This window comes from Panthera tigris, chromosome C2, assembly GCF_018350195.1.
Source record: "Panthera tigris isolate Pti1 chromosome C2, P.tigris_Pti1_mat1.1, whole genome shotgun sequence".
NCBI classification, from domain to species: Eukaryota; Metazoa; Chordata; class Mammalia; order Carnivora; family Felidae; genus Panthera; species Panthera tigris.
This window is the reverse complement of record NC_056668.1, coordinates 54053837-54076654: the sequence shown is the minus strand read 5'-3', so window position 1 is coordinate 54076654 and position 22818 is coordinate 54053837. Positions and strand designations below refer to the sequence as shown.

General features: G+C 37.3%; 1 protein-coding gene across 5 annotated transcripts in view; it reads right to left on the bottom strand.

The window, feature by feature from the left end:
• The window catches only part of BBX (BBX high mobility group box domain containing), a 282646-nt gene that overhangs the window by 137181 nt on the left and 122647 nt on the right, over window positions 1-22818 (bottom strand). Inside the window, exon 2 of one of the 5 annotated variants that reach the window (XM_042999125.1) lies at window positions 15814-15931. The exons of the other annotated variants lie outside the window; for them this stretch is intronic. The gene's annotated coding sequence lies outside the window, so the exon portion shown is untranslated. The remainder of the gene's footprint in view (window positions 1-15813; window positions 15932-22818) is intronic. 5 annotated transcript variants of the gene reach the window in all.

Here is a 22818-nt window from a genome sequence, read left to right as displayed (position 1 = left end):
AACTTCCAGTTATAAGTCATGGGGATAAAATAGTGCAACACAGGAAATACAGCCAATGATACTGTAATAACTTTCTATAGTGACAGATGGAAACTATCATGGTAAGCATTTCATAATGTATATAAATGTTTGCACAACTGAAACTATTATTTTATGTCAATTACACTTCATTTTAAGCTTTCCAAAAAAAATACACCTCTGACTGATAACACTGATTTTGATTCTCAAGTTGAACCTCTGCCACCACCACAGAGAATAAGGAAGAGCCCAATTACCTCTTAAGTGGTCCAGGACCTACAAGGACAGCCTACCCGAGTTAGAAAGAAAATCCAATTTCACAAATGTGCTTTTATCCTTCACTTCATTTGATAATCAAAGGTAAACATCATTATATTAGGATAGTAATTATTATTACCACTGGTCGATCCTATATGAAAACAAATTCACTGGCCTAAATAAGCTACATCTGATATCTGAAAATCAGTAGAGTTTCTAGCAAAACCTTCAAAGTAGCACCATGTTCCTGTAGGTCCAAGCTGCGAAGGACTTTTTTTTACCATTAGGGGTGGCAATAACACAAGTTATGACCAGTTAAAATGAAATTAATGAATAAATACATAAGGCAAAGCAGAAGGCTGAGTTATCCAACCAGATATTTATAGTTTCAGTCTGTGATAATTCAGATAAAAGTGTAGGCCCAGACATACTCAGATGAAATCTACATCTACCTAAATCTTCCTAGATACAGACTCAATATTTTGCCTTCAGAAACAGAGTCTATAAATATTTTTAAAAGCTTCTAATTATCTAGATATTTTCAGATTCCCACGTTGTAAGAAGAAATGATCAATTTATTTGGAGAGCGTCCTACCCACTGACGAAATGAAAAGTTCTGACTTTGAAAAGAGTTGCCTGAAACCCAACATAATGGACTTTCTTAGGAAACTATGCATGTTTTACTGCTGTTCCTGGGTGTCGTATTTAATTTATAGGATAATATCTGTTTAAGGAGCTACTCCCCTAAAATGAAATGCTCCATTTTGTAGAATTGATAGGAATTGGAAATCTAGTCTTTGCAGGTCACTGTGTCCTCCAATTTACAGGTGAGGAAACCAAGACCCATAGGGATCAAAGGTTAGCTCAAGTTCACCAAACAAGTTAGTGGCAGAGGTAAGATCCAGGTTTCTTGACCACAAAATTAGAACCCTTTCCACTATCTAATACTACTTTTTTATTCTTCTCTAAGTAGAAATGGAATGCTTCCATTAAATTATTCTTAGATACTACAGTTGCATTTTTATTTTGAAATTTTAAAGGTCTATGTGGGTAACTACTGCCCACATATGCATGAAAGACAAACAGAGGTGTTATTAAAGCTTTGAGTTTCTTCTAGATCATCAAAGAAAATCTAGTGGAATGGGGACAATGCAGCTTCTGTGGAGCAATTTACATCAGTGATTTTGAGAAGGGAACAGACCTAGTAGTTACTAAAGTGGAAACCGTTACTGTTCATGGACAGGGTAAAAGGAGCCATTTCTGCTTCCCACCAGTATTGTCCTTCAGCTTGCATTAGCTGAGGAGACACCATTTCCTCAACAAGTGCCGAAAAAGTGACGACCCATACATAGAAGTTCACAGGTCAATCTTTAGTATTTAATAGAGAGGAAAAGTTCTGATTTCCCTCATAACTGCCATCTTTTACTTCTCATCTCACAGAGTAAGTACAGATGCACCACATATTTAGCTCTGAATCAGTTCCCATTTCCAGGGTCTGAAACTTTTATCTGTGCCCTCCTGTCAAATTTGAGGCAAAGCACTTCTCCTTAATTTTTAAGCTATGGTTAAAAGTGTCCTTTTTGTTGTTGTTTTGGTATTTACTTCTTCCTACTCATCAGAACGTATTTCCGAAATGGTAAAAACACCCATAAGAGAAAGTCTGAAAACTTGGACTCAAATATCGAGTCAAGGCAGAAGCATGCCTTGACTAAATCATCTAACCTCTGAATCTCTGGTTCCCTCCATCTGTGCCTGGAGAGGGCCTTCCAGCTCTAAATTATTCTAAGCTATATTTCTTGAAACATTCTACAACAGATTTCAACACAACAGAACTTAGCAGGCCTGTTCCTAACACTACTTCTCCAGCAAAGGCTTTAATACAAGTCTGAGGGGCGTAGTGATAGGACCAAATCTCAAAGGAGTTCTTTGTAGGTTTTAAGTGAATTGCTTTTGAGAAAGTCTCTGTAGACATCTTACTTTGGCTCCTCGTCTATACAAACTGCTGTGGGAGCCTAAGAAAAGCAGCTTTCAGACATGCAAGTGTACAGATTTGGTATTGCTGCCTCCAGGCTGCAACCGCTGCCAGGGGACGGGAGTGAGTCAAAGCAATTCTGCGCATCGCATGCCTCAATGTCTTCCCTCTACTTGGCAGCTATACACTAGGATCAGTCATCCAGCTAAATGTCAAGAGTCCCGAAGTCATTACTAGTGCAAAGGTTTCCAGTATGAAACTTCCACAATGATTTAGCTTTAAAATTGTTACAAAGGAGATCTTTTTATCTTATTATTATAAGCTTGGAATAATTTGAGAAAAATGAAAAAGGGTAGTGAGATAATGACTTAGGAATTACACAATATGTGTATTTGAAAGAACATTCAGATGACACCTTCTTGGATCAAAGGCACTACTGGGAATTATTAAAAGAAAAGAATCAAGTAAAATCAACAGGCATAGTTTTTAATACTACTTACAGTCTGAAAATTTTCAAAGATATTTACATAAAAATGCTTATTTTCAGGCTCCTCTAACATTTCCAATTTTTAAAAAAAAATTTTTTTTAACGTTTTATTTATATTTGAGACAGGGAGAGACAGAATATGAACAGGGGAGGGTCAGAGAGAGGGAGACACAGAATCTGAAACAGGCTCCAGGCTCGGAGCTGTCAGCACAGAGCCCGATGCGGGGCTCGAACTCTCGAACCGAGAGATCATGACCTGAGCCAAAGTCGGCCGCTTAACCGACTGAGCCACCCAGGCGCCCCATTATTTCCAATTTTTTAAGGCATTATAGATAGATTTACTTGCAGGCCGCTTTCCCTTCAAAAATATATCATTATAAGTATTATTAATGGTTTTGGTCAAATTACATCATCTATAAATTTGAATGCATTTTTTCCCCAAAAGAAAAGAATGATGAACTTTACATTTTGTGGTCTGACCGCTCTGAATTCATTTTGTTACTCCAACATAAATTAAATACTTGAGGACTCACTGAAGATAGTTGCTTTTTTACACAAAATGTTCTATGAGTCTTTCAGATGAGAAGAAACCACCAATAAAAAGAAAAGTTACATGTTTAGAAGAAATGTGTTTCTAACAAATAGGCTCCTTGAATTTAAGGAATTCTGCATGCAATATGCTATGCTAATGTCTGATAGTTTAGATTAGACACACATTATCCTGAATAAGAGATATTTGTAAGGAAAACAAAATTTGACATGGGTCAAATGGTTAAAATAATCTATTCTTATCAAGAGCAATTTGTAAAAAGGAAAATATAAAGGAGACACATTTTGACCTTTATCAGAATTATTTTCATTCTCCAACAGCCTAATGAATTTTTAACTTTTGGCTATGCTTTGAATTTTGTGAGGAAACTATACAACTCAGTTAAAGAGGAAATGAATAATAGGATTCCTGTGGTTTGGAGAGGCAGCGGGTGGGATGGTAGGTGGGTACTGTAGCAAAAATCCTGACTTTTAAAAAAATGTTGAATAAAACTTTATTAAAAACAGATTTTAAATGGCCGTTTTATCAGAAATGGACCTTTTAGACAGAGAATATGAAAACTCACATCTTACCCCAAGAAAAACTCTTCGCTCTAAGCAAACAAATCTCATTGTCTTGACATCTCCCACAAGCTTTTGCTACTATGCAAATCCTTGCACCATTTCTCCTATAAGGAAGGTTTTCTCTACCAACTTGTTCATTTTTCTGCCTCATCAAAATTCTGCTAAAAACTTTTTGAATGTGCCTGCTTCTCTTATTAAACACTTCTAACTTGATTTAGGAATACTCGTACTCATTTTGCACTCCTACTTTGTTCTTTATTCAAAATCACAGATTTATAGAGTTAGAACAAACTATAAAGATTATCTAATTTAACTCTCTCATTCAAAGAAGAGGAAATTGGAAGTCCAAATTAGGAAACTGGCTCAAGGTCGCAGAACTTGTTCAAGATAAAAGAGCTGAGGGGTGCCTGGGTGGCTGAGTCCATTAAGCTTCCAACTCTTGGTTTTGGCTCAGGTCATGATCTCTTCTTGGTTTCTGAGATCAAGCCAGGCCTCAGGCTCTGCACCAAAAGCAAGGAGCATGCTTGGTATTCTCTCTGTCTCTGTCTCTCTCTCTCTCTCTCTCTCTCTCTCTCTCTCTGTACCTCCCCTGCACTCTCTCTCTCTCAAAATAAATAAAACATAAATAAATAAAACATACATAAAATAAATGCATAAATAAAATAAAACACTCTCAAACATAAAAAAAAAAGATTAAAGAGCTGACACCAGTACAAAGGTGTCCCTGTATTAATTTTTCATTTTCATTCATCACTGAGAAAGTCTAAAAGGTAACATTTCTGAAGGCAACTGAATTCATTTAACATTTTTAAAACACAGAGCAAATCACTGACACCCTTGACAAAATATAAAAATTTCATTTCATTAAAATTCATGTCATTAAATTCATTTCATTAAAATGACCAACAGTCATTCACCATTCAAAATAAATATACTGAGCACCCACTGCCTTGACAGGTACCTTGAAAAAAAAGGCCAAACAATATATGAGAACTAAGAAGGCATTCAGACATATGAGAGAATTTGTCACAAGATCATAGTATTTTCCTGGAAAGGTTTAATTAACTGGTCACCCTATATTCCAACAGACTACAGTGCTTACTAAAAATACCATAGTCTACATTCTTCCTCTTTCCCAGCTGTCCTTTCATACCATCCCCAATTTCAACCTCTAAACAATTCACACCTTACACTTAGAGGATGCTAGCTTGAGAAATGGGTGACAACACAGCACAACACAGATACAAAAACACTGTAAACTATCCAAGAAGTTTCTACCTGGTCTACAAAATATTCAATTACGCTTGAGAACTGCAGTCCTATTATCTTAGCTCTCCTTTAACTCAAAATACCATTTTTTATCATATGTCTACATAAACTAACTAGAACCTTGCTATCAACAGGTCAAATTCTCCCAGTACTTACTTTTCAGATTGTGACTTTGGAATAAGAACAATCTTTCTTACGTAGCCAATGTTAAGAGTTATATAAGAATATATAAAATAATTAATACACTATTTTATACTTGGAGATCTAAGGTGAAGAGATCTTTACAGTCTCAAACAAATAACTCCAAGACATCTGCTCTCATTCTCAATTCAACATTCCAAACAAGAGACAACATTTCGTCTGAAAGTCATCAAACAGGAGGTAGCATTTCCAACTCGCCAAGTTAATAATGGGTTTTATCAATGGTCATAATTTGGTGTTTAGGACGTTCCCCAACCATATTAATCTTCTGTACCTATCAAGGATGAACAAGTCACAAGTAGCAACTTTGCAGACACATGATTTTCAAGAAAAGGATCTCAGAAGACAGAATCATAAAATTAACCTGGATTTGTAAGTGCAATAAAATGTATTTTTGTAAGACACTGTTCCACTGTGAATATTTAGTTAATGCCAGAGACTTATCAACACTCTTTTTCTCAAAAAATATTTACAGCAACAGTATCTCAAGAAGACAATCAGTTTGCAGTCCTATATGGACCTAATAAAATGTGTGAATAGTTTTATACCACTGCACTCAATTTTACAGTTCCTAAAAGTGTTTTGGGACATCATTCTCCATATGCTTCTGGCTTTGTCCATTTCATTCTTTGGACTGATTTTCTTTGGGAAACTAAAAGAGTTCATTGCTTTTCGCCAAACACCACACACACGGAAAATTACTTTTTTTTTTTCATGTTGTGAACAATATTGAGATGTATCCCTTGTCAGGCCAATCTTCAGATGACGATTCGTCTTCCTCTGAGGATCAAGGAAATAAGTTAAAAGAAATGGTAGGTATATTATCATTTACTCTTATTAGCAGTCTCAGTAGTGTTTAGACTCAAATCTCTCCAAATTGCAATGTAAGATTACACTACATGTAGATTTTAAGACTTCAAGTTACAGACAGAAGTTTTTATTACAGCAGCCAAAATCGAATCTGAATGCTTATTTTTATTTCTTTACACTACCCAAATCAAATAACTTTTGTTGGGCAACAGCAGACATTCAGCTGAGTCAATGAACATATTTCAGACAGCTGCTTCCTATTTGTGAACCTAAAACTATTTTTGCTTTAAGAAAATGCAGGTTATACGAAGAGAAGTAAGAATCAGGATTCAAACAAAAAAAAAAAAAAACCCCAAAAAAACAAAAAAAACCTCCCATAAGGGCCCTCACTTTTTATTTTTAGCACAGTTCGAGGATAAAACAGTAACTTAAAATATGTATATAATCTCATTTAGCCAAAACAAAACTAATAGATGTTCCTCAACCACATTTTGGGCAATTAGCATAAAGTAACAAATTATAAAAACAACCTAACATCAATTTAACAAAAACTCTCAGATGGGGCGCCTGGGTGGCTCAGTCGGTTGAGCATCCAACTTCGGCTCAGGTCATGAACTCACGTTTCATGAGTACGAGCCCTGAGTCGGGCTATGTGCTGACAGCTCGGAGCCTGGAGCCTGCTTCAGATTCTGTGTCTCCATCTCCCTCTGACCCTCCCCTGCTCACACTCTGTCTCTCTCTTTCTCAAAAATAAAAATTTAAAGGGGCGCCTGGGTGGCTCAGTCGGTTAAGCGGCCGACTTCGGCCCAGGTCATGATCTCGCGGTCCGTGAGTTCGAGCCCCGCGTCAGGCTCTGTGCTGACAGCTCAGAGCCTGGAGCCTGTTTCCGATTTTGTGTCTCCCTCTCTCTGACCCTCCCCCGTTCATGCTCTGTCTCTCTCTGTCTCAAAAATAAATAAACGTTAAAAAATAAATAAATAAATAAAAAATAAATAAAAATTTTTAAAAAATTAATAAAATAAAATAACCTCTCGGAAAATGTTAGGCAGGAGGCAAAGAGATTGTTGGTGTTGACAGTGGGCAATTCATTGGCTGTCAGTACCTACAATTCTTCAAATCTCCAACCTCATCCACATAGTATATCTTAAACCATAAAATAGTTATTAATCACTAGAGTGATGACTCCAAGATCATCCTCTCATTAAAAAATAAACTTCCACTCAGGGCACCTTGGTGGCTCAGCCAGTTAAAAGCGTCTGAGCCTTCGTTTTGGCTCAGATCATGATCTCAGTTACTGAGTTCAAGCCCCGCACTGGACTCTGCACTGACAGCACAGAGACTGCTTTGGATTCTCTCTCTCCCCCTCTCTCTGCCCCTCCTGTGCTCTCTCTCTCTCTCTCAAAATAAATAAACTTTAAAGAAAAAATAAACTTCAGTCTACTATTAACAAGAAATTCAGTTGTGTACTAACATTTCTGCAATGATCTACAGATATTAAAAATTTTCTAGTTAACTTTCATTGAAAACAAATTAAATTAACCACAATTCTTTTTCTAAATATTCCAGTTTATCCTATAATTTTTAGTCTAGGAAAGTGGGACATTGATTACATTTCTTGTAGACTAAAATTACTATTTGGTAGGAAATATAATCTCTTACTATTTGTTCTTCATTGGTATAAAACATAATATGGACCCAAGTTTTGTCAACTGACATTTTTCTCTAAATTATCAGAGAAGAGGGGTGCCTGGGTGGCTCAGTCGGTTAAGCGTCCGACTTCAGCTCAGGTCATGATCTCACAGCTCGTGAGTTCAAGCCCCACGTTGGGCTCTGTGCTGACAGCTCAGAGGCTGGAGCCTGCTTCAGATTCTGTGTGTGTGTCTCTCTCTGCCCCTCTCCCACTTACACTCTGTCTCTTTCACTCTCTCTCTCAAAATAAACATTAAAAAATTATTTTAATAAAAATTAAAAAAAATCAGGGCGCCTGGGTGGCTCAGTCGGTTAAGCGTCAGACTTCGGCTCAGGTCATGATCTCACAGTCTGTGAGTTCGAGCCCCATGTGGGGCTCTGGGCTGATGGCTTGGAGCCTGGAGCCTGCTTTGGATTCTGTATCTCCCTCTTTCTCTGCCCCTCCCCTGCTCACACTGTCTCTCTCTCTCTCTCTCTCAAAAATAAACAAACATTAAAAAAAATAAAAATAAAACAAAATAAAATAAAGTGAAATAAATTATCAGAAAAGAGAATTTTCCTACAGGCTGTGAGAGAGACATAACTGAGCCAAATATATAATAATATCTGTATCAAACTCAAACTCCGGTGTATTGACATACAATTATGTATATATAAGAATATGCATGAATAGAGTCCTAATTTGGATCCATCTAATAATTCCAAATAAAGGATAAAAATCAAATCAGGGATAAAACATTCATCTGTTCTCTATTTCCATGCTTCGTGAGCCAGAGCAAAGAGTATTAGTGGCCAGATAGGCCTGGCCATGGATTTTTACCACTACTTGCTGTCTAATTCAAGGGCGTCTGTCCATTCATCTATAAAAAGAGGCTAGTACCTACTTCCTAGGATGGAAGAATAGACACAGATAATACGGGAAACCCCTTCAGAGTGCCTCACATATGCTGTAAATAAAATATATTTTACATATGCTTAGTAAATATTTTTTTAAAAAAACATAAATGAATGTATTTTCTTCCTTCTTTAAGTCCTTTGGTACCACCTCACCCCCAAGAGATGATTACAGTAGCTTCTAAATGATAATCCCCATTTCCAAACTAATCTCTATCAGAAGATTTATTCATAATCATGCTTTGAGCCTCTCACTCTCTGGATCCAGACTCTTCAATGGCACTTCATAGTCTACTCTCAGAATGTAATTGTTTAGGTTGACACTGACATCTTTTTTGCCCCCTCCCTGCCTCTCCTCACTCTCTCTCTTCAGCACAGACACACACAAAGACACACATACACACAGAGACACATGCAAAATCTGGCTCCAAACTTCCTTTGCCTTCTCTATGTCCTGTAAGATGCATTCAGGGCCCAGCTACTGGCATTTGGGTACTTCTTTGCATCTCATTGCTTGCCCAGAGCACCTTATTTAAAATGCTCCTTCTCTCTCCCTCTCCATGATCCTGGGCAGAATAATATCTACTTCCTCCAAATTTCTTAATTTCCTACAGCATGAACCATAACTTTCTTGTGACCCTCTTCTATTAGTGTCTCAAATGACTGTAGTAAATCCATGACTCTTGAGCTCTTACTGTTTTAACCTCCACTCCAGACACTTCCACATCATCATCAATCATCAGTAACCTGTTAATTATAGACAATTAGTCTTCAATATAAAGTCTACTGAAAATCAGATTTAAATCCTATAACTGGTCCACAGTTCGTCCTAGCTGTAACTATAAACTCTCACTGAAAATGAGGGGGTGAGAAAGGGTGGGTATCCCTTATTGGTCTTTGAAGTTCCAGAGAAATGTACAGGAATAAATAGGAGAAAACAATCCATCACGATTTCACCATCCTTACTAACAACTAAGAGAAAAGAGCCAGAACCCTTTAATGAAAAGGGTCTTTGAGATCATTTAAATGCAAATAATTACCAACAAATCAACAAAATCTCTGGCACAGTTTTAGAAGTTTGAAGCAAAAAGAAACATACTCAAATCGATCCTTGAGTAAGCTCCAGTAAGAGCAGAAGAAAGGCTGTCTTCATGAGCTTTAATCCGGAGAGAACAGCTGACTGGGAGGGAGACTCCATTTAACGAAAATCAGACCCACTCCTCCTGGGTGTGGAGATCTACCTCTCTGACTCAAGAGGTCCCAAGCACCACCTTCCCTAGGTCCCTAGTGGTTCTTAGTAATTGGCAGGTTGTTAATTGATGAACACACAATACAGGGCAGCTTGAGACTCACAGAAAGTAACACTGCCATCTGACCAGTGTTAAGGGTTAAGTAACAGCAAATAACTATAAATGGATGAAAACAGCAGCCAAGATTCCTCTAAGCTCAAAACAAACCTTAACCTAAGGGCAATGATGCCATCATTCAAATGAGACAAGGTGCTTGGCTAGCACAGGGAAAGGGAGTGAAGTGTCCACTGGCTAAGCACAAAAGAAACATACAGATTTTGAGTAAGATTTGGTGGGACAAATACACACAAAAGAAAACCACATTTAGTGATCTTTAACAACACTATGATGTCAGGTGAGCTTCCCAGAGGAGTCCTGATTCCTCAAGGCAAGAAGAAACAAAAAAAGTGCAGGTGCTCCACTTCCTTCTCCACTATTTTTACAAAAAAAACTTGGTGATTTATTTTTCGGGTTTAATAAAACCTAGTAAAAGCCCTTTAGAAATGTGAATTCTGCAACTAAGATAACGAATGGTAATATACTGGGAAATTAACTTCGGGAAAACAGACCACCTCTGCTTCCTCAAAATTACAGACCCATCTGAACATTTCACTGTTTTCTTAGCCAGATATAAACTACCAGGCAAAATGAATATTGTTATTCCAGCAACACCTACATTTGAGTGAAGTTATTCAAAACTATTTTTAAAGTTGATATTTTGTATAATTACATGTTTAATTACACAAAGCCCAACTTTGAGCTTACTTTTACATGAATTACTAACTTTGCTGTATAACAGATAAAACACAACAGTAAAACTTAAATATTTAGTTTAAAGTTTATTCTTAATGCAGCATCTAAAAATGCCTCTTTCAAGTTAAGCCCATTCAATGCAAAATCTGAAATAAATGTACTTCCTAGCTTCTGAAGGGAAATTTTATATCAGATGTTTATATGTATTTATACACTTTTTACTGTACTAAAGGACAATCCATTATTAACACAATAGTGTATTATTAGTATTTGCTGGAACTTAATTATTAGAGAATACACAGTTCTCTTTCAAGTGATATTAAAGTAAAACAAGAATACTGAATGAGTACTGTAGGTTTCCTGAAGCACTTTCAAGCCTGTCTAAATTAATAAAATACTAAGTGAATTAGTATTACAAAAGAGACTTTTATAACTGATCGTTTAAAATATTAATGTGAATACTTAATAGGTCAAACCTTTTACATTAATCAAAGACACAATTTAAGACTAGTTTAGAATGAGTATTCTATCAGTAAAGTCTTCACGTCAGGTAATTTCTCCCATTTTTCCCTTATAAGCATAAAAGGATGTTTCCTTGCATTCCTGAGGAACAAAACATAATCTGTTCCTCTAGAGATAGGATGGTATTAACTGCTTCTTTTGAGAATAGGACATCTGGCATAATATGTTTTTGTAAGAGTTTTGTCAAGTAAGCAGTTAGGAGGGGTGAATTATCACAGATAGTCTGGCTTCTTGTTTTTCATGGCTGGAGAGCCCAGTAAATCTCGAATCTTTTATGTGTATGGAGGCTGGAGGCAGGTGGTTAACCACTGGGCTCTCAGTAATAAGTAATTTAACATTAAAAAAAAAAACAAAAACAACACCCTACAAAGATTTTCTAAATTCCAAATCTGATTTCTAATTATGTTAATGCTGTTAAAAGTAAATCCTTCATTAAAGAAGTTTTCCTCCTTTTTCCTTTCTTTTTTTTTTTTTTTTTTTTTGGTTAGATAGACAATTCTTCTCTGGCCTATTCTCTTCTTAAAATTTGCCAGAATTATGTGGGATTTTTCACAAAGCAGATTCATGACATTGTGGAAATATTACATTATTTTGTGTTCCTGAATAAAAGTCAGAAGGAACCTGCTTAATTTTAGTTCATAGTCAAACACACAGGTCCAAGACCAGAACCCTCAGGAGGGACTGGGCAATGTTTACTTACAATTTATAGAAAGCAAAGACAGAATTTGTGCCCTTCTCCATGTAGTCTGCTCTCTGGTGCCCCTGGCCTTTGATCCATGGAGTTCAGAGGCAGTCACAAAATGAAATCTGGACAAGTAATACATTTAGAGTCCCTGCAAGAGCTATGGGAAGTCCGAGTGAAAGCAGTGAGGGGATGAGTTCAGGCCCTCACTTGCCATCTATGGGAAGTTGGGACATCCCTAGCAGAGAAGCCACAGGAGAAAGGAATGGTAAACGCTTCTGCTAGCACCAGATGAATACACACTCACTGCCTCCAAGGAAAGGCCCAAGAGTAAAAATCAACACTGACTCAAAAATGGTAACTGAACTATATGAGAAAAGACATGGGGTTAAGTTGTACAGCAAATAACAAAGGGTAGGACAAACTGCCCTGGACACAGTTTGGGGGTTGAAGGAAGGGGAGGAAGAGCAAGAGTGTGCAGGAGTCTAGGTTGTACACTGAACAATGCCTGGGCAGCCTGGTGAATGAACCTGGGAAGTCAAAGGCATTCAATATACTTTTACAAAGAATGATAAATGTAGTCTTTCTTTAGAACAAATCAACCCTAAATAACAAAGAGAGGAAAGGAAAGTTCGACATATGCCCCACCTGCTGTGGTTATGGGAGACAATAACTGCCAGGTTGCTGTGACACAGTCATGGGCCTAAAGCCCAGTAAGGTAGATGGATTCAGGCTTTGGTAGTAGTGCCTAGACATCCAGAGAGAAACTAATTTCCATTTCAATTGAAGAGAGAATACAAAATGCTGGAGTCAAAAGGAATCTTACAGATCACTGGTCTACCATTCTCATTTTTCCAAAAAACCAGAGTGAAACTCAAGGAAAAACAACTACTTATGGTCTAGAAAGCTACCCAAGGGCAGAACTGTTTTCAGTATGCATGATTTTTGCCCACTGCTTTTGGGGAAATTATTATTGCTAAGCAAGGAAAAGGCATTTCAGTGCTTTTCAGGCATTTACACCATTCCTTTCTTCATTCAAGAAATATTTAATGAATAATAAACACTAGGCACTTGGCTAGATCCTGGTACACTCCTGGAAAACCTCAGAAAATGAATGTGGCTGATAGAGCAACCAGTCTGACAACAGGCAAAATATGGAACTCAACCAACTAAAATTACAGACCACTAAGTGCAAAGTATAAGGTTGGAAGAACTATAATATGAAAACAGGAATGGAGTGGAGAAGTATAATCAGATACCAAAAGAACCACTGGCTGAGAAAAACAGAAGTGGATGAGGGACAGAAAAGGGGAAAGAGTGGCCAATACAAGTAGAGCCAAGTCCCTGAGCTTTGGGGACTTTTGCAATGCAGAACCAAACAGGTTAAGTCACTGCAGCTTGCATACAGTCTCTGTGGGTCACTCTTTCTCTATCTCAACTCGATTAAGGAAAAAAGAAATCAGTAAAAGATGTGTACGTTTATTTCTCTGCCCCAACTGTCTTCAGAAGTCAAGAACAGCTAACAATTTTCATTTAACGTAAGAGAACACAACACTGTTATGATGTGGTTTTCTTGGGAGAATTACTTAGCTAGCAAACACACCCAGCTATTTCAGGGTGTCTGATTCAAGTGGGTTTGAGAGAAGGTACAAGTGGAAAACTGTGACAAATAAAAGCAGCTGCCGCGAAGGATAAAACTAATTAAGAAGGGAGGCTGGTGCCTGGGTGGCTCAGTCAGTTGAGCATCCGACTCTTGATTGTGGCTCAGGTCATCATCTCACAGTTTGTGAGATTTGAGTCCCATGTTGGCTCCATGCAGACAGCACAGAGCCTGCTTGGGATTCTCTCTCTCCCTCTCCCTCTGTCCCTCCCCTACTCACATGCACTCTCTCTCTTACCCTCTCAAAATAAATAAATAAACAAAAAAATAAAAAATAAAATGACCATCAAAAGAAAGTGGATAAATAAATTGTATTATTTTCTGACAATGAAATACAACTGTGATCATAAATGAACTACAAGTATAAGCAAGGAGGACTCAAACATGATGCTGGGCGGCAAAAATAGATGTTCCATCAGAAAACAGGATATTGTATTACTGATATAAAATTCAAAAACAAGGAAAACAATGTAGGGGTTACGTAAATATGTGAAATAACTGTAAGGAAAAACAAGGAAGTAATAAAGTCAACATTCAGGACTGGGAGGGCAGGGGGAGGGGCGTGATCTTAAAGAGAAGTAATGGAATCCATCCAGGCCAGGAGCAGCTCTGTCTCCTAAGTTGGTAGTAGGTAGTACTCAGCTATTCATGTTAATGTTATTGTCTGTATCTTCTCCCAATGTTATAAATATTCCCTGTATATATAGCATTTCTGAATACTATGGGGTTGCTTCTATTTTTAAAAAGTTCTCAGAAATAACACTATATTTAAGAAACTATTTTAGGGGCGCCTGGGTGGCTCAGTCGGTTGAGTGTCCGACTTCGGCTCAGGTCACCATCTCGCGGTCCGTGAGTTCGAGCCCCGCGTCAGGCTCTGGGCTGATGGCTCACAGCCTGGAGCCCACTTCCGATTCTGTGTCTCCCTCTCTCTCTGCCCCTCCCCCGTTCATGCTCTGTCTTTCTCTGTCTCAAAAACAAACATAAACATTAAAAAAAAATTTTTAAAAAAGAAACTATTTTAAAGATGCTTTTTAAGTGTCTGTAAGTAACAAGAACCTAAAATGCATTCAAGAATTTATAAAATTATTTAATTCACACAATAGCTCTGAGATAAATATTTTCATCCTTAGCTTACATATGAGGAAACTGGTATTCAGAGTTATGAAAACTGCCCAACATTACACAGCTAGCAGGGGTGGTATTCAAACCATATCCAATTCTGAAAATCATGGTGTGTCTGTAGGTAAGACTGTCTAAAATATATGGGCAAAAATTAAATTTTAATACAAAAGCAACTTGTTATAAGGGTTTACTGTTTTATTTCATCTTCATATTTAAAATGCATCCCTAGAAGTGCCTAGGGTGGCTCAGTCGATTAAGGCTCCGATTCTTGATTTCGGCTCAGGTCATGATCCCAGGGTTGTGGGACTAAGCCCCGCATCAGGTTCCACACTGAGCGTGGAGCCTGTTTAAGATTTTCTCTGTCTCCCCGTCTGCCCCTCTCCCTTACTCACACTCTCTCTCTCAAAATAAAAAATAAATAAAAATAAAAATAAAAAATTAAATGCATCCCTAGATTACATTCTAATGGCATGTACTCATTTTATGTCATAGGGTACCTCTTTATTATTTCATAGTCACAATTTACCCTTAAACTCTATAAATTCTAAAACTGGCAACAGATACCACTTATGTTTATGGAAAGTCTCAACTAGGCTGTACTTCTTTTCATAACTTGAATTTCTCTAAGAAGTTGAAGGCAAGTCAGCTGTTGGTAGGCTATAGCTTAGCACTCTTTATTTTACTACCCTCCCATCAGGGATTCACTCACAGGCAAGCCAACAGGCTGGCCAAGCCTCACAGAAATTACTCACTTCCACCCTCTCTTCCTGTATCTTTCTTCCAATCCTACTTTAAACTCACGCAGGAAACCTGAATAGTACCACCTGGTTTTCTCTACTCCATCAAATCTGGGCCTGTGCAGCACACATACCACACCACTCAGCTATGCAATTATTTGTCAGCTTTTTATTTTGTTGTTTTCATTTGCATGTGTGTCTAGCCTGCAAGGACCACTTAGAAGAGATTACAGATCTATTTTTTCTCAGCTATGCCCTAACTCATTCTTCTTTGCCCAACACATCACCAACTGTGCTCTGTAAACAGTAGTCACTTAGTAAATGCTGATTGACTTACTACGGTAGAACAACTCGCCTCTGGTATTTCTCAATATCCCAGTGAATCCTCCACATCTATAAACATGCTGGAGATGATACCAGGTACTGCTAGAGGCTTGGGGTCTTCCTGAGGGTGCCTGGGACAAGAAAAACACAGAGAGAGACCAAAGACAGTCAGGAGAAACACAGAGAGAGGAAACACGGAAACAGAGCACGGTGTAAGAGGAGCGAAAGAGTCAAGAGTTACAGAGAAGCTAAGCAGCCAGAGACACTCGAGAGACAGGGAGGAAATCAGCAATCTCACTTTGGATTGGAAACTACATTTTTGGTACTCTACAGTGTGTAATAGGTGCCCTCATGTTACTACATTTATAAGATAATCATTTCAAAGTTATTTCTAAGGTTTTTCTGAGCTTACATCATTATCTATTAAAATTTGTCTTTACAGTCTCATCTTTGGAGACACACATACACAGACACAAACACCTAATCCTCAAAATGACCCAGCTGTAAATAATATATATATTTACTTTTTCCAATTCTCCAACTTAGAAAATGTTTACTCCAGAGGGCTAAAGTGACTTGTTTAAGGTCATAAGCAAGATGACAATTGGAGCCCCAATTCTTCTGATTCCAAAATCCAATGCTTTTTCTGATATCCCACGTTCTCTATTAGAAATGAATCCTGTATAGGGGTGCCTGGGTGGCTCAGTCAGTTAGGCATCTGACTTTTGCTTTCAGCTCAGGTCATGATCTCGCAGTTTCATGAGTTCAAGCCCCATTTCAGGCTCTGTGCTGACAGCATGGAGCTTGCTTGGGATGTTCTCTCGCCCTCTCTTCTCTCTGCCCCTCTCCTGCTTACAATATCTCTATCTCTCTCGAAATAAATAAATAAACTTCAAAAAAAAAATAAATCCTGTATAAATCATATAAATCCAAACTACACATTCAAAATAAAATTTTCTTTTGAGACACTGAACTACTCAGTTTACTCACTAGGACACTACACCTCAGTGCTTCATTTATTTTAAAAATCTATCAGAAAAAGTAAGTCAAGATGAAACTATATCAGAATGATAGAAAATTTCAAACAAATTAAGTGAATTAAGTGAATGGCCACTTGATAAAATTTTAACATTTAAAAAAGGAGCTAGAGTGGGGCGCCTGGGTGGCGCAGTCGGTTAAGCGTCCGACTTCAGCCAGGTCACGATCTCGCGGTCTGTGAGTTCGAGCCCCGCGTCAGGCTCTGGGCTGATGGCTCGGAGCCTGGAGCCTGTTTCCGATTCTGTGTCTCCCTCTCTCTCTGCCCCTCCCCCGTTCATGCTCTGTCTCTCTCTGTCCCAAAAATAAATAAAAAACGTTGAAAAAAAAAATTAAAAAAAAAAAAAAAAAGGAGCTAGAGTTAGTTCATTGCTTTTATAACTTGGTAATTTCAAAGTCTTAATGATTCAACACATTTCAGCTGAAAGATCAAAAAATGCTCCACGTTTCAATGAATTCTTAGATTTAAATACTAGTAAGCTTGCCTCAAACTTATTCTCTCATGTCTCAACTGAAGTCTATACTGCATGCAATTCGATTTCAGTGTACTACAGTAGAAATGATTTAGGGGCATCTGGGTGGCTCAGTTGGTTAAGTGTCCAACTTCGGCTCAGGTCATGATCTCATGGTTTGTGAATTCGAGCCCTGCGTCAGGCTCTGTGCTGACAGCTCAAGGGCCTGGATCCTGCTTTGGACTCTGTGTCTTTCTCTCTTTCTGCCCCTCCTCTACTCACGCTCTCTCTCTCTCTCTCTCTCTCTCTCTCTCTCTCAAAAATAAATAAACATTAAAAATGTTTTTTTAATTAAAAAAAGAAATCACTTAATGCATTATTCTTTCCATTACTATTGCTTTAGTATTTTCTCTTGAGGGATACTTATACTCTTCTAAATAATCATTGCTTCTGAAAGCAATGTAATTGCCAGAAAGCTCCTCTGATACAAGGGTATGCATGTTATTGGATTTCACAGCAAGACAAGATAATAAGAATACAAAGAAATTTCTATTTAATTGTGCATCAATATATTTTTCTATGTTCAGCAATTTTTAAACCAGAAATTTTCAAATGAGGCCTAAAATATAGTGCTGCTCTGCCCTCTAGTGACTGGCTAGGTTTTGCTGACTACATGCTTTTATTTATTTTTTAATTTGCTTTCTAAGCAATACTTAGAATTTTTTAATACATATAACGGCTGCTTTTTCATAACATGGACAGTGAATAAAGAGTACTAGTCAACGTTTCAGATACAGCTTGTGCTTTGAACACAATGTAGGAAAGAGATACGATTTATTTTCATAGGGACGATACACCTAAGCATTGCCAACCAAAAAAACACAAAAGCAAAAACCACACATACATTAATATAATCTACTCCAGTCCTTAATCAGATTTTTATGCAATTTATTTAGAAAAGTCAGAAAATTATACTCCTGTCAGAAACTTCACAAATTTCATAACTATAAATCCCAAATTGGTTAATTTCATTATTTGGGAGACTGAGATATCAACATGAGTAGTACTACATACACCACACATAGATGAACAATTTTCTACTAATTATAATAGGGCAAAAATATGCTGAAGAAAAAACTATACTGAACATCATTTACCCTTCATTGTTCAAGTGGCACTTTAGGATTTTCCTGAATTTCAGTGTTGTCATTAGGAAACTGACTATCACTTTACATGGAAACATTAATCAAGGATCCAGGTAAGACAGAGTTATACAGACTCTGTATTCTCAATTCACCCAAATATTTCAATGAAAGTAGGTATTTTTCCCTCTTAGATTCTCTTGCCATAAACTGCTTGCAAAGAAATGATGCATTTCTAGAACTGCATTTCTATTCTAATCCCAAACATACTACTTCTACACACCTATGTAAAAAATAAATACTACATCTGTACACATAAATGTAAAAGGATACCTGAGTATGTGAGAATAATCCCCAGACAGTATGGTGGTGTGCTTAAGACACAAACCCTGCAGCCAGACTGCCAGAGTTTGAATTCCCACTGTGCAACTTATTAGCAGTGTGACCTCAGGCAGATCACTAACCTCTCTGTGTTTCAGTTTCCTTATCTACAAAATGTGAATAGAAGAGACACCTACCAATAGCAATGTTTTATATCTTGATAGGTACTTGGGTTACACAGGTGTATGCATTTATCAAAACTCAGAGAATGTACATTTAAGATTTGCGCACTTCACTAAATGTAAATTTTGTATTAACAAGTTGTAAATGTTGAACTGTATTCAATAATAGGTATGCTGAAGTATTTACAGAGGTGTAGTGATATCTTTAGTTTACTTGCAACTAAGTCAAAAATGAACTGATGATGGATAGGTTACAGATATGTAATAAAATAAGTATAATTAAAATGTTAACAGTCAAATCTAAATGGTGAGTATATGAGTGTATAATGATGTTTGAAAAGTTCATAATAAAATGTTGGAGGAAATAAATCCACCTCTCATAGAGCTGATGTGAAAATTAACATATATAAATAATGGCATTAAATACACAGAAAAGTACCTGATAACCAATAATGGCAAATGAAAGTGATCTCTTCTTCCCTACTTGGAGGAAAAGGCTAAGAAAATAATGAGAAGTTGAGCCCCCACACCAGAATGAATTGTTGCCATCAAGGGTGTTACATATAGCTCAACTTTCAAGTAATTCACAACACTGCATGGGCCACATAGAGAACATGGTCTTGAAAGTCAGAAAATGCTGATTTGAAATCTTGGCTCTGTTTTTAATTAGCCAGAAAGCTCAGACAATTTCAAGATTCTAAGCCTCAGTTCCCTCCTACAGAAAATAGGAATAATGATAACTACACATGTCTAGAGTCACTGTGAAGACTAGAAAAACCATATTCTCTCTCTCACACACACACACACACAACAGAAGGAAAAATGCAAATGATGACAAGTGGAGTTTTCATCATTAAATCATTACTAGCAATTAGGGTGAGTCTATTTTCTGCAGATGGAAACAAAAGTGGTTACGTATCAGATTCTAACCTAGAAATTTCATATGCAGGTGGCCTACTACTCTGAAGAGCTTTCGACAGGATCTTTATTAAACCGGTGGGCCTTATTTAAAGCATCACTGTACTTAGTGTAAAAGAAGAGCTGGCAATGACAGCGAATTCATTATTCATCCCTCTGTAATGTCAATTATAATAGAAGTCCTACAGGAGAGGCATTTATAAAGTAGTTTGCTGATATTTTAAAGAAAGTCACTTCAGTGCATTTGAGGAAATGATATTAGCACCTGGATAAGTTTTGGTTTGAAATAGTCTAAGGCAACATATTTAAAGGAAAGAATATTAAAACTACATTTACAGAAGAGGAGTTCCATACTCCCAGGGAACAGAACTGTAAGTCATTATAGATTACTCCATGAAAACAGTGGCTCAACATACAGTTTCAGCTAAAAAGACAATCAAGAACATGTAAAACAGGGAATACTGGAAACACTATACAAGTGGCTTCTGCTGCCTTGACCAATCTACAAAAACTGCTTTCCCCAAAGGGCTCCTGAATCACCCTAAACCAAACACTGGGGCAGTTAGTGTTCTACATTTTTCAACATTTTTGTTGAAAACTCTTCCCCATCTTCTTTGGTACTATACTCTCTTGCTTTTCCCACCACAGATCTGATTCCTTTTCTTTCCTTTAGACTTCTCTTAACAGAGAATAGGTGGGTGTTTTCCAACGTTCTGTCTTAACCAGCCATATTTCCTACTTTCACCAATACTCAAAGTTTCAAGCTCTACCTCTCCTAAGCTACATTTATCTTTAGCTTGACTCTCTCCCAAACTCTTACCAATTTATAACTACATCCTATACATAATCCCATGGATATCCTCTCTGCATTTCAAATCCAATCCATTCTACACTGTACCCACCCCCTTCCCCAAATCAGTTTCTACCACCATCTCTCTCCTGGTAGCAGTACTGTCTGAACACCCACGCTTAAATTAAAAACCTATCTCAACACCCCCACTGCTTCCTTCCCTCTTATGATACCCTCTGCAGCCTCAGCACAGGTACTGTCTGTTGCCAAATCCTACGGATTAGTAATTTGGTTCAAGCGACAAGACAGGATGTGTATTCTTTGAGAAACACAGTGAAAGCTGAATTTATAAGCATGAAATACACACAGACACACATACACAAGCTGAATAGTTGGTACCAAGCGTTTGAGAAAATCTTCATTGAAGGAATCCTTAAAACTGAGTATCTATTAATATTTGCCCTGCAAATTGGAAAAAAGACTTATTTGATTTTGTGAGTTGAATACCTCAATTTAACATTTTGAACTACATCCAGACAGGGTATAACCTTCATGTCTCTCACAGTGGTTCCATTTACAACATGCAAACCCTATCAGAAGAACAACTTCTTCTTACCTAGGATTTGCTAAGTCCCTTAAACCAATCTTTCCAATGCCTACCTCTTTTCCCTTCCAATCCATCCCTTTTAAATATCACCTGCTCAAAATTTTCCAGTGGCCCATTTGCTTTTAAGGAGAAAAAACAGTAAACTTACCCTGACATTCAAGGTTCTCTTACATTTGGCTTTTCTAGGTTTTCCATTTTACCTTTATACACAGCCCATCCCAAATGGCAAAAGGGGTCTATTAGCTTTGTCCAGACTTTAGTATTTTCCCCTGTAGGTAGTCTTACTTAGTTTTTCTACCTGAGATTTAAGACCTTCCTCAATTCTTAATGAGGTCTGTCTCTCTTTCCTGCTTAGATTTCCCCTATTATCATATTGTAACTCTGACATTGTCTAAAACAATAACTTGCACGTAGTACTTCCTAAATACTAAATAGCTCCACGTAGCACTAAATATTTATTAAACAAACAGAGGAACAGAAAATATATTACTTTATCTTTTACACAAAACATTTTTTCCAGTAAAATTACTGAAGACCGTCCAGGCTCTAAAAAGAAACAAAACAGGGGCGCCTGGGTGGCGCAGTCGGTTAAGCCTCCGACTTCAGCCAGGTCATGATCTCGCGGTCCGTGAGTTCGAGCCCCGCGTCAGGCTCTGGGCTGATGGCTTGGAGCCTGGAGCCTGTTTCCGATTCTGTGTCTCCCTCTCTCTGACCCTCCCCCATTCATGCTCTGTCTCTCTCTGTCCCAAAATAAATAAAAAACGTTGAAAAAAAAAAATTAAAAAAAAAAAAAAAAAAAAAAAAGAAACAAAACAGGGCATCTGCATGGCTCAGTTGGTTAAGCGTCTGACTCTTGGGTTTCGGCTCAGGTCATGATCTCACAGTTCATGAGTTTGAGTCCTGTATTGGGCTCTGCGTGGACAGTGTGGAGCCTGCTTGGGATTCTCTCTCTTTCCCCTCTCCCCCTGCTTCTCTCTGTCTCTTTCTCTCTCTCAAAAATAAATATACTTTTAAAAAAATTAAAGAAATAAGACAGAGCTGAAGAATGCAAACATGCTCATAGATGGGCTAGAAAGGTTTAGAATTTTAATATACACTAATAATTGGAAAAGTATATAATAAGTCTATAAAATTCATGGTTTTTATGGTTAGAATGTACACATAATCAACTAGGAAAAGGCAAAATTGCTATAAAAAGACCACAAACACCTAACACATTCATGTTAGCTTACAGAACAGCTTTTAGAAGGAATCAGGTATTTTCACAGATACTAAATTATCTTCAAAACAAGCTTAGATATATCAATTACAGAAATATTCAAAATTAATAAATATGTCAATTATATTCAAAATTAATTAGTATACCTACTGATATTAGTGACAAAGACCAAGTTTGTATTAGTTCATGCTCATGTGCATGAAAATTATTATGAAGTAAGTACTTTCACAGAGTTAGCACTTTCTGCAAATGTAGAAAAATACTTGCTTCTCTTGGATCAATTAATTGTGAAATGTTAAACCAGTGACCTAAAAATGAAGGGAAATTTTGCTTCTCTAATTTATGAATTAAC